The sequence below is a fragment of the Antechinus flavipes genome, chromosome 3, assembly GCF_016432865.1.
Source record: "Antechinus flavipes isolate AdamAnt ecotype Samford, QLD, Australia chromosome 3, AdamAnt_v2, whole genome shotgun sequence".
In the NCBI taxonomy this organism is placed as follows: domain Eukaryota; kingdom Metazoa; phylum Chordata; class Mammalia; order Dasyuromorphia; family Dasyuridae; genus Antechinus; species Antechinus flavipes.
Window position 1 is genome coordinate 627,599,841 of NC_067400.1, and position 12,447 is coordinate 627,612,287.

Consider the following 12,447-nt stretch of genomic DNA (forward strand, 5'->3'; position numbering starts at 1 on the left):
CACAACCTTGCGGTTTCCCTGCTCCCCGTTCGGGGCGGGAGGCAGGGAGACCGGGTGGCCCCGGTTCGGGGCCGAGGTAGCCAAGGAGCTGTCCCCAGGCCCCCCTGCTGCCGCACACAGGGGAGAGCCCTCTACAATCGGGAGCTCGCTTCCATTGGCGGCCCTGGATTGGAAGAGTTTCCGGCGCTGGGGCCGAGAGAACATTGGGACAATAAACCGTCGCTCAGGGGGACCCTTCATCACCGCAAAGATACAGAAAGAAAGAAAAAAAAACTTACGTAGTAATTCGAGCCTAGAAAGCGCAGACACTCTGACCGATGGCGGACGGACTCGCTCTGCTTCCTCCACCAGCTGCTCCAAGTGCCTTCTGAAGCTCCAGGAGGTCTGGGGCCGGTACTTATATCCCTGGCTGTCAAGGACGCCCACGTAGCCTCTTGTCTCCTTCCGCGTCGGGACCAGAAAAAGGGCACAGAGGGGGATGGGGAGGAATGGGATCCCGAGAGGAGGACAGGGGGAGGGCGAGCCTTCATTTTAGAGACTTCTTTCTTTTCTTTCTTTTTTTATACTTTATTTATTTATTTTTATTATTATTCTTTTAAAAATAGTTAACTTTTTATTGACAGAACCCATGCCTGGCTAAGTTTTTACAACATTATCCCTTGCACTGGCTTCTGTTCCGACTTTTCCCCTCTCTTCCTCCACCCCCTCCCCCAGATGGCAAGGCAGTCCTATACATGTTAAACATGTCACAGTATATGCCAGATACAATATATGTGTGCAGAACCGAACAGTTCTCTTGTTGCACAGGGAGAATTGGATTCAGAAGGTAAAAATAACCCAGGAAGAAAAACAAAAATGCAAACAGTTCACATTCATTTCCCCGTGTTCTTTCTTTGGGTGTAGCTGCTTCTGTCCATCATTGATCAATTGAAACTGAGTTAGATCTCTTTGTCAAAGAAATCCACTTCCATCAGAATACATCCTCATACAGTATGGTTGTTGAAGTGAATTATGATCTCCTGGATCTGCTCATTTCACTTAGCAGCAGTTCATGTAAGTCTCTCCAAGCCTCTCTGTATTCATCCTACTGGTCATTTCTTACAGAACAATAATGTTCCATAATATCCATATACCACAATTTACCCAACCTTTCTCCAGTTGATGTGTATCCATTCATTTTCCACTTTCTAGCCACTACAAACAGGGCTGCCACAAACATTTTGGCACATACAGGTCCCTTTTCCATCTTCAGTATCTCTTTGGGATATAAGCCCAGAAGTAGCAGTGCCGAATCAAAAGGTATGCACAGTTTGAAAACTTTTGGGACATAATTCCAGACTGCTCTCCAGAATGGTTGGATTCGTTCACAACTCCACCAACAATGCATCAGTGTCCTGGTTTTCCCACATCCCCTTCAACATTCCTCATCATTTTTTCCTGTTATCTTAGCCAATTTGACCAGATGGTCCTGGTAACTTGGAAAGTGAGAAAATCCACAGTGGAGAGAAAGTTTGTAGTGGTATCTCAGAGTTGTCTTAATTTGCCTTTCTCTGATTAACAATGACTTGGAGCATATTTTCATATGGCTAGGAACAGTTTCCATTTCTTTGTCTGAGAATTGTCTGTTCATATCCTTTGACCATTTATCAATTGGAGAATGGCTTGATTTCTTACAAATCAGAGTCAATTCTCTATATATTTTGGAAATGAGGCCTTTATCAGAACCTTGGACTGTAAAAATGTTTTCCCAGTTTATTGCTTCCTTTCTAATCTTGTCTGCATTAATTTTGTTTGTACGAAAATTTTTCAATTTCATATAATCACAATTTTCTGTTTTGTGATTAATAATTATCTCTAGTTCTTTGTTCATAAATTCCTTCCTCTTCCACAGGTCTGAGAGGTAAACTCTCCTATGCTCTTGCAATTTATTTATAACCTCATTCTTTATGCCTAGTTCATGAATCCATTTTCACCTTATCTTGGTGTATGGTGTTAATTATGGATCAATGCCTAATTTTAGAGACTTATTTCAAGCCTCTGATGCTACTGGTACTCTTGGGGCATTGTTCACACATTGTCTACCTTTATTAGTGCCTGGAATATTAGCTACACATTTCCCAGTTTCCCAAAACAATCTATGGTTTCTTTCTTACAACAAAATACAGGAGAATTCCAAGGACTTAGAGAAGGTTGTGAGTGTCCTCGATCCAGTTGCTCCTGTACTATTGTTTAATAAGGTCTGAATTTTATGGCTAGCTAAGGGCCACTGTTCTATCCACACTGGTGTATCACTTTTCCATTGAATGGGAGCAGGTGAGAGTGCAGGAACAGCAGCTCTGCCTAAAAAGCCTAAGTCCTCATTTGTAATCCTAACTGTTGTAAGATGTCTTTTAGCCACAGATTGATGGGGATCTTTTCAACTCCTGTTTCACCTTCAAATGTCCATCTCAAAGGGTAGCACTCACTTCAGCTGCTATTGATCCTCCTACGCCAGACATGTAGTCTACCTTAATCTTTGGCTAGTGACTGGACCACTTGGCACCCCTAATGACTGTATGATCTGTGCCTGTGTCTACCAACCCTTCTAATGGTATGCCACTTATATAGATAGAGAGTATAGTGCATTCAGTTTTAACTACTGCAGTCCAGAATATTCATGGATTCTGTTCCTGGCAGTCAAAATCTGGGCAAATATCACCAGATTGTCAATGAGGAGATGAGTGACAAAACACCAGCAGCATAAGCTGAATCCGTGACTAGATTGCAATCATAAGGGTAAAATTGCAGAGCAAGAATGAACACATATGGTTCATTTTGCTGTGTAAAGTAAATGGGATATAATAAACCTTTTTATTGCTAACTCCATAGAATAAACAAAACATTTATTATTTTTGTTGGCATCTGTGAATATGGTAAGACCTGAAAGTGACTTCTGAGAAGGTTTAGTTTCCAAAGTCCATGGCCAAGATGTATGTATGTGAGACACAAAGGTGATTCATGATGGAGATTTAGAGCATAAGTCAGCAAGCATTGCCATTCAGGGAATGCTTGCAAAAAGGAATCAGTTTGGGTTTGAGTATATGGAATATATAGAATATGAGGTATAAACCCTGAAAGTTGTAGGACTCTCCTTATGGCCTTTTAGTCATATTTACTGCCAACATAGGATAAATGACTAAATGATGTTCAGGCTGAGCCTGGGAAGGAAACCATTCCAGAATCCCTTGTTTTTTTGATGAATAACTGCAGTTGGGTTTTCGAAGTCTCTTCTAATAATAGTTTGAATAAGTGCCATCTCTACTGCCTTCAAGAGCCTCTTTTGCATCTGGAGTTAGTTGTCATCTTCTGGAGTTACTTCAGGCTGATAAAGGGAGTAGAGAAGGCCCTGCCTAGCAGAGTCCAGACTGCAGAGGGGAAATGTGTGACTTGAAGATGATGGCAGCGGTATGCAGGGCCTTCTGAGATTCAGAATCAGGTAGGAGTTGGTATTCAGGTTGAACAAGAGTTTGGAAGTTGATGTCCTGGAGCCTAGAAGAGACAAAGCTCAACAAAGATTGATAGATGATTCCACTTTTGCTGTTTATGACTGGGGGGAATTCCCTCATTGCCTAAAACAACCTTGGTACACAGGAACTTTCCAGTACATAGGCAAGGCAATAAGTTGTCAAATGAGAAGTAACTTCTTTTTACTAGGACCTACCAATGTCTGATGTCCCTCTCTTTGTGGCACGAGAGTGGAGAAAAGTGCAAGGATGGAGACAGGAGAGATGGAGACCTTTCTTAGGACAGGGAGTTCCTCCCTCTGTCCAATTGTTAGCAACTATTAGCAGCTCCATAAATATACTGGAAAAAAATTTGTATGACACCTAGTCATTTAAAAAATTCTAAACTATATTTAAAAAAGCACACAAATGAAGACATAAAGGATTTTATGCTAAAATCATTCTTAAAACTTTTGCTTTAAAAAAAATTATAAGTACCAGAAGATGGCAGTATCACTATAGGATAGGCTTAATACTAAATTTTAAGAGAAAAAAAGAAAACTAAAAAGTAGTAACTGTTTTTTAAGAAGCTCACAGTCTACTGAGGTAAAAATATGAAAACAACTTATAAAAGGAGAAATTAGATATTGAAATAGTAAGGCATAACATATATGTATAATATATATATATATTATATTATATATAGTAAATAGAGGGAAAACATAGGTATTAACACAATCAGCAAAGGCTTCTTGACAAAGGTGGGAATTTAACTGTGATCTGAAGTTATGAGAAATGAAAATTAATAACCAATAAATTGTGAAGTGATTCAGAGCTCTTGGTGGGAATGGTAATTTAGTTTCCACAGAGTTATCAAAATTGAATTAGAGAAATACAGAGAAATGAAACAAATTAGGAAATTGAAACAGAAGAATTGGAAATTAGATTGCTAGGATATGAATGAGGAAATAAAAATTAAAAGGGAAAAAGTAATGGGGGGGGGATCAGACTTGCAAATGTTTCTAAGCAGAGGTGGAGAATACTTACACTTGAGGATGTAGTTGTATTGATGAGATCAGAGGAGGAGACTTAGGAAAACATGAGAGAATTAGAATTTTCCGAGATGATACTATTCAGCCAATAGGGAAACAGAGTAAGAGCTTAACTATGTTCAAATAAAGAAGAAGCCATGGAAGCAATTGTGATGGAATCAGGTAGAGATTCACATTCACATGGGGAGAATATTCACTCTTAATAGGTTGTGACTTCTGGTACGCAACAAATGGGGCATCTAAAGAAGGACTTGCATTTTGGATATAAAAAAGGACAGGTATTGATTCCAAGTTTGATAGGATACTCATCTGCTGTTGTGTAAAGACTTTTAAATCTATCCTTCCCCAAATCCAATGAGTTATTTCTCCTACTTTCTTCGAAAGTCCTTTAAAAGTTCAGTTCTTCACAAGGAAAGTACTTATGAGATTGCAGTAACTCTCCTCAATGTCAGGCAGACTACACCCAACCTTATAAAGAATTTAATCTAAATTTGGGAAACCTGTACTGTTCTGCTCATGCTTGGGTAAGGTATACATTTTTTGAACTGATAGCCTAAAACTATGGTTAGTATGATGTAGAGATACTTTTCCCATCAAAAGATACCCAACCCTTCATTTTAATATAATCCACCTTCAATCACATTAATTAACTAGATTTGATTGCTATTTGATGGTCCGTGATCCATGAACTCTTCTGTAGCTTATATAAACGTGTCTGTTCACCAAATAACCACCCTATTACTAGTAACCTGCTGGCCTTATTAATAAATGAATAAACTACCCAGACACTTTTGGGCCCTTTTAAATGTCTGAAAAGGTAGGATAAACAATAGATGAGAAGAGAGCATTAACAGGAGAAAGACAAAGGTTTCAGAGGTTGCTCAAAGAAGAAAAGCCAGAGGCAATAAACATCAATCAGAGCAGCTCAGGAGAAGAGACAAACTGAAAGAACAAAGGGAAGAGAAAAGAAGAAGAAAGAAGAGGAGACAAAGAGCAGAGAATGGAGGGTGAAAAAAAAAACAATTTTCATTCTCACCAGAAAGACAGAATTCTCAAAATCTAGAAAAAAGAGAAAAAGTCCAAAATATCAGAGAAGTGAGTTCAGGAGAGTGGGGTTTAGAAAAATGCTCTTCACAACAGGTGCAAATGAAACATCTAGGGTGCTCTAAAGGCAGGTACAACAGTTATGGATTGTTGAAAAATCACTTATGAGAGATGAGATCATGGAGATTGCACAATGAACCCTGCCTATGTGAAGGGAGGAGATGATTAGTACTAAAGACAAGAGAAAAGAGAGATCCTGGGTTTTTTTGTTTTGTTTTGTTTTTTTTTTGTTTTGGTTTTTTGGGGGTGGTTTGCTTCAATCTAGAAGAAAGAACGCAAGTTGTTTCAAACTCTCTTTAGACATCTGAGGGAGGAAAGTGACTGGAGAAAAGCACCATGTATAAGAGTTGATTTAGGGGTTTAGCCGAGTCTGGATCTGGGTTCCAGCCTGAGATCATGCTAGGACAGCTTGCATTGGAACTGCATACTGAATTCCCATCCTGGTGTCTGCTGAACTTCTAGTTTCCTTCAGCTGGAAAATATTCTACTCTGTCTTTTGGGGTGTTCTGATGCTCTAAAACTTTTTAGAGTTGTTATTTAAAGAAACTTGGAGCGGTTAACTCATGTTAAGTGAGTTCCTGCCTTTACTCTGACATATTGGCTGTCCTTGATTTCTTGAAATGATTTCTGCAGGTTCCTTTTTTGTTCATGGCTTTCAAATAGTGCGATAATTCTTATCTTGTCTCTCCTGCATCTATTTTACAGTGTATTTCCAGTGTGATATTTTACATTTGCTTCTTTTTGTTTCATTTTTTTAAACTAATTCTTGATGTCTCATAGAGTTCAATTCCATTTGTGTAATTCTATTTTTAATTAATTATTTTCTTCAGTTAGCTCTTTTACCTCTATTTTTTAAAATATGGCCAGTTATATTTCTAAAGGAGTTGTTTTGTTATATATATATATATATATATATATATGTATATATATATATATATATATATATATATATATATAATTTTTTTCCATTTTGCCAAATCTAATTTTATTGTTGGATAATGTTTTTCTATTTCACTAATTTATTTTAAGAAGTTCTTTTTTCAGTAAATATATGTGTGTTTATACATGTGTTATATATGCGTATTTCCCTTTTTTGCCAATAGTATTTTTAAGGAATTTTTTGGGAGCTGCTTTTGTCAATAATAGGTTCTCATTCCAGAAACTGGAATCTTTGGGTTTGTTAAACCATAGTGGGTTACTATAGGTATGTCTTGTGTAACTGATTTATTCCACTGCTCACTTGCTATTCAATCAAGCAATGTGACCTGATTGATTGCCTGCTATGTCAGGAACAGGCTCTCTAAACTGTCTTATAGTTTGGCTTCTCCTGGTTTTCTGGGGCACTTGACTTGGGGCTTCTGACTTATTTGCATTAGATGGCATTCCCCTTTGACCCAAATGATTTAGATGTTTCCCACCAGCCTTCTAAGTTATCTTGGGTTAAATAAGTTTTTCAACTTGTTAGTCTTCTTGTTAATTATGTCACTAGAGAATTCATTTTGAGCCATTATTTTAAAGTTTTCTGGAGATGAATTAAGCAGAGTTCAGGTCACTTTGAACTTTAATTCAACAACTTGGCTTGATTCTCCTTTTCATAACAAATCTCTCTCACCAAGACAGTTTGAGTTGTCTTATGATTTATCTTGTCGCTGCTAAATTTGAGCACTTCTGTAATGGTTTAGAACATAGGCATAGAAGTTGCCAGTTCTCACCATTTTCAGTCTGAGATTATTACCACATCTATATCCTAAACAACTAAGAAGATAAGAACCTGTTCTTGTCATCTGCCTTTTCATAATTATATAATTATGCAGAAGATATCATCCTTGGAAATATTCAAAATGGTGTAAGAATAATGAAACTATTCAAAAGTTTGTGGCAACAAAATATAAACCTATTAATTAGTTCAAGGTTAAAAGAGAACATTCTAAGAGTTTCTTAGAGGAGAGCAAGTTAGGGAATATCTTATGTTAACTCAAAGAAAAGTCAATTTTGCTTAGGTTTATTATTTAATTTGAGAGCAACACACATTTGTAGAGCATGTCCTTTTTTAAGGCAATGCTTTTTAAGGTAAACTGCTATATAACTTGGAATTACTCAAATTGCTTGTTCATTCCATCCCAGGTTTGTTTTCTTTTTTTGTTACTATTGTCATACAATTTATGATTTTTATTTAAATTCATTTTATATATACGTATATATAAATGCATGCGTGTGTGTGTACGAAGTGTTGTTACCTATGTTTTCTGTAAGTCTCATCCCCTTTAAAGAGAAGAATTAAATTAAAATTAATTGGAGTTGCTGAGGTACAACTGCACATCTTCCAGATTGACTAAGATGACAGGAAAAGGTAATGATGAATATTGGAGGGGATGTGGGAAAACTGAGACACTTTTACAATGTTAGTAGAGTTTAAAAATTGTCCAAACATTCTAAACAATAGGGAGCTATGTTCAAAGGACTACCAACCTGAAAAAAAAATATTTCTAGCAGCCCTTTTTGTAGTGGCAAAGAACTGGAAACTGAGTTGATGCCCATCAGTCTGGTAATGGCTGAATAAGTTTTGGTATATTAATGTTATGGAATATTATTATTCTATAAGAAATGATCAACAGAATGATTTCATAGAGGCTTGGAAAGACTTACATGAACTGATGCTAAGTGAAGTCATTTGAACCATGGAAACACTGTACAATGCAACAATAGTATTATAACATGAACAATTCTGATGGACATGGCTCTTTTCATTCAGGTGATTCAGATCACTGCCAGTGGTCTTGTGATGAAGAGAACCATCTGTACCCAAAGGAGACTGAGTGTGGATCACATCATATTTTTACTTTTATTGGTTGTTGCTTTATTGCATTTTGTTCTCTCTTTCTCTCTCTCTCTCTTTCTCTCTTTCTTTTGGTCAGATTTTACTTGTACAACATGATAATTGTGGAAATGTATATGTAAGACTTATACATGTTTAACATATATTGGAGTACTTGTCCTCTGGGGAAGAAGTTCAAGGAAGGAAGGGAGAAAAACCATTGGAACCCAAGGATTTGCAAGGGGGAAGGCTGAAAACTATCTTTACATGTGTTTTGAAAAAAATAACTTTTAAAAATAAAATAAAATTAGAATTAATTGGAGTTTTAAAAGAAAAAAATGGAATTAATGAAAAAATTTAGACTTCTAAATAATTGGAAGAAAAAGTGAATAATTTTAGGAAAAAAGATTAAATGATTATATATAAACTAAGAGATTTCAGAGTTCTACATTTGCTGGTATTTTAAAATATTTGGCTTTTGATTTTTCAGCTAATACTTGAATTATTTTAATATCATTGTAAAATTTGCTAACTTACATCACAGAAGGTTAATTGTAATGGAATCAATAATAATTTAGACATTCTTAACTATTTTTTGGTAGATATTCAATCTTTAAGCAAAATGGCTTATTTTACAATTTCAGATTCTCGTAGCTTTTTTTTTTTTTAAAGAACCTTCCTTTAATTTATTATTAGCACAGTTTTCACCAAGTCCACAGTTTAGATAAGGATAGAAAAGGACATTTTAGAACTTAAGTTCTCTAAAATTTCAAGGGAATTATGAGTTTGTAATTTAATTCTTATCTTATAGCTCTATTACTAAAAATATCAGAATCATAATGTTTGAGATGAGGTTATCTGGTTTTGAAGTGAAAATTGAGAGCTTCTACTAAGTTATTTTGAGATCTGTTTTATAATAGACTGTAGCAAGAACTTCTAAGACATTACAAATTATATGGAATCAGAGAAAACTATCTCTACTTGTGACATAATATATCTCTTATGCCAGTCTGATGAGAGACAAGGTTCAAAAAACATTTTCCTCTCTTTACTCCAGATATTTTCTACAATCTTTGTAGATCACAGGTAAAACAGAATATGTATTTTATTTCATATGTAGAAGAAAATGATGGCCATCTCTCAGTTGTCCCTACACCAGTGTAAATTGGTTTTCTCAACATTCTCAATTCTATGACAAAAATAATTTCTAAAGGAGAAGGAGAATATTTAATATACATTTCCAGAAGGAGAGTTCAAAATAATCTGAAAGATGTGAAATACGAAAGTTCACTATTAAAGGATCCAAAAAAATTCTAGACATAATGATCCTCATGATGAAAATGATTTTTACATTTAGTGTTTCTTCTAATTTATAAGATATATGACTCTTATCCTACTGCGTCCTGACCTGCTCTCTTTGTCTTTTTAATGATATCGCCTCTTAGGAGGAGAAATAGAATGTTGAACTAGGGAACAACCAGGAAAAGGAGAATCTTGGCATCTTTTCTTTTTCCAGAGGTAGTAGAAATGATGGAGAAGTTGGGAATCAGAACTGATAAGCACAAATGGACTGATGGCTGAGGAATTTGCTGCCAAGAGGGCTTCTGTGGGAATCAACCACACATAATATTTATCAAAAATAAAGAGATAAAATGACAAAACAGAATTGATTGAATAGAAGGAGACATAGGTGCTCACCAACACTAACATGGTGTAGGTGGCTTTAGTCTCAGGAGATCTTCTTGGCAAATGGCTGGAGCTGTGAATATGCTGGACTTGTCGATGGTGTCTTTGCAGGACAAGCACCAGATAGCTACTGGCTATGACCATAAATCCCACACGAAGGAAATCAGGAATAGAGAACAAAATTATAAATACAGAGACTTTGAATGATGCTGGAGCAAACTGTGAACAGAATCCAATACTCCATAACCTCGTGTTGTTACTTCTTTCTGTAAACTTCTGAATATTTGCAAATATATAGACATTTATTAGAAAGTGTAGGATCCAGCAAAAAAAGCAAAAGGGAGCAATGTAATTTGAGTCTTGAGCTTTGAGTTTTGACCAAATGGAAAAAGTAAAGGGACTGATGGTGATAATCTGAAACCCACTCAGAAAGCAAGTGATAGTGAGAGAAACATTACGGGCCACTCAGTGGAGGAAAAACAGCCAACATGATCCAGGAAAATTTTCATCCCCAAACCAACCATTGTCTGAGGGACTCCGTTGGAAATGAGCCCGATGGAGTTGGCCAGAGAGAAGTGGAAGAAAATGGAGTCTATGGACCGCAGCCTGTTGTCGTTATAGAAAGAGATGGTATAACAACAAAGGAGAAAGACATTTCCCAGCATTCCAGCTCCTGTCTGTATGAAAAAGACAATACCTAGAACTAAATCAAGGAAAACAAGTTTCTCACTGACTAAAGTAGAAATGTTTTAAGAGACAGATGTAAGAAATATAAAAAGGGAGGAAGGAAAGAAGGAACAAAAAGGAGAGGAAAAGGAGGGAGGGAAGAGAGAGTAAAGGATGGAGATATTGCGGGATTAAAGAGGGAGGGAAGGAAGGGAGGAAAGTAGAGAAGCAGATAAGGAGGAAGGCAAGAAAAGAAATGGGGAAGGATGAAGGGAAAAGAAGGAAGGAAAAGAGGAAGGAAAGTGGGAGGAAGGAAAGGAAAGAAAGCAGGAGGGAGGGAGGGAAGAAAGAAATGTTCTCAGAGAAAGATGCAAGAAACAAAAAAGGAAAGAGGGAAGAAAGAAAGGAAGAAAGAATGAGGAAAGAAAGAAACAGGGAAGAAGGAAGAAAGAGAGGAAGGAAAGAAGCAGTTTTCCAACATTATTCTAGAAGACAATTTTGAGAAATTAAAACAAATCATGATCAACTTGATTATATTTCTTGAATTTTTCTTTGTAGTGAGCAGAGCGCAAATACTTAAATATTAAAAAGTTATCTAGGCATAGCACCACTATTTACTCAGGCAAAGAAAAAATGAGGAAAAGATAGAAACAGATGGGGAAAGAGAAAGGGAATAAAGGAAGAGAGAGAAATCTGGGTGTATGGTTGTTTATAGAAGGAAAATTGCGAATAAAAAAACACATTAAGATATTTTAGATTATGAAACATCGAAAAAACACAGAATTACAATGTCAAAAGTTTATAGATATCAATAAGGATTGAGAAAAGTCCATCCAATATGCTAATTAGAAAATTGTTGAAACTCATTTTTGTATTATAGACTTTTACTCAAACCAATCTACAAAGTGTTCCCAGATAAGGACCCCAGATTAATGAAAAGGAAGTCAATTAGGAAAGAGAAACTTTGTTAATGCAAAAAAACTCAATCCTAAACCTAGGATTCTAGACTCCGAGTTTCATCCACAAACTGAATTGTGTTTTGTACCCTGAGTTCTCCTCTGTACAAGCAGGGGAAATGCCCTTACTTAGTAAAAAGAAAAGCCTGGGAAAGAACTAAGGACTTCCTGTTCCCTGAATGTAGCTCAAGCTTTTGAGGCTTACGACAGAGAATGTAATAAATACTTACAGGATGTTTAACACTGGGATTGGAGAACAGTAAACCAGTCCTTTCTGACTCCCTTTCTCTTGTACTCCTTGGGCCAAAGCAGCTTCAAGAACACAAAAAAGGATGAGGAGAAAGGAAACCTTAAGAGCAAGCAAGGAAGTAAGAGGTAAGAAAGAAAAACTCAGAAGATGCCCCAGTATGGAAACAGGGATCTCATCAAAAGGAAAAGAATAGTTCATTAAAATAAGCCCTCCCCTGAAAATAAGCCCTCTGGTGTTTTTCTGTCCAAAAAAATTAATAAGACAATGTCTTATTATCGGGGAAACATGGTACTGCTAGTCTCACATCTCCACTTGCCTGGAGGACAGAATGCCCAATTGACATCTTTTTTTTTTTTTAATTAATTAATTTATTTTTTTAAATTTTTATTTAATAATTACTTTATATTGACATTCGTTTCTGTTCCGATTTTTTTCC

At 36.3% G+C, this 12,447-nt stretch overlaps 1 long non-coding RNA gene across 1 annotated transcript; it reads left to right on the forward strand.

Moving 5' to 3' along the window:
• The first annotated feature begins 3,232 nt into the window (after nucleotides 1-3,232).
• On the forward strand, nucleotides 3,233-12,136 carry LOC127556685 (uncharacterized). The gene is made up of 2 exons (XR_007952495.1): nucleotides 3,233-5,058; nucleotides 12,074-12,136. It is a non-coding gene; the product is annotated as an uncharacterized LOC127556685 (long non-coding RNA).
• The last annotated feature ends 311 nt before the right edge of the window (nucleotides 12,137-12,447 follow it).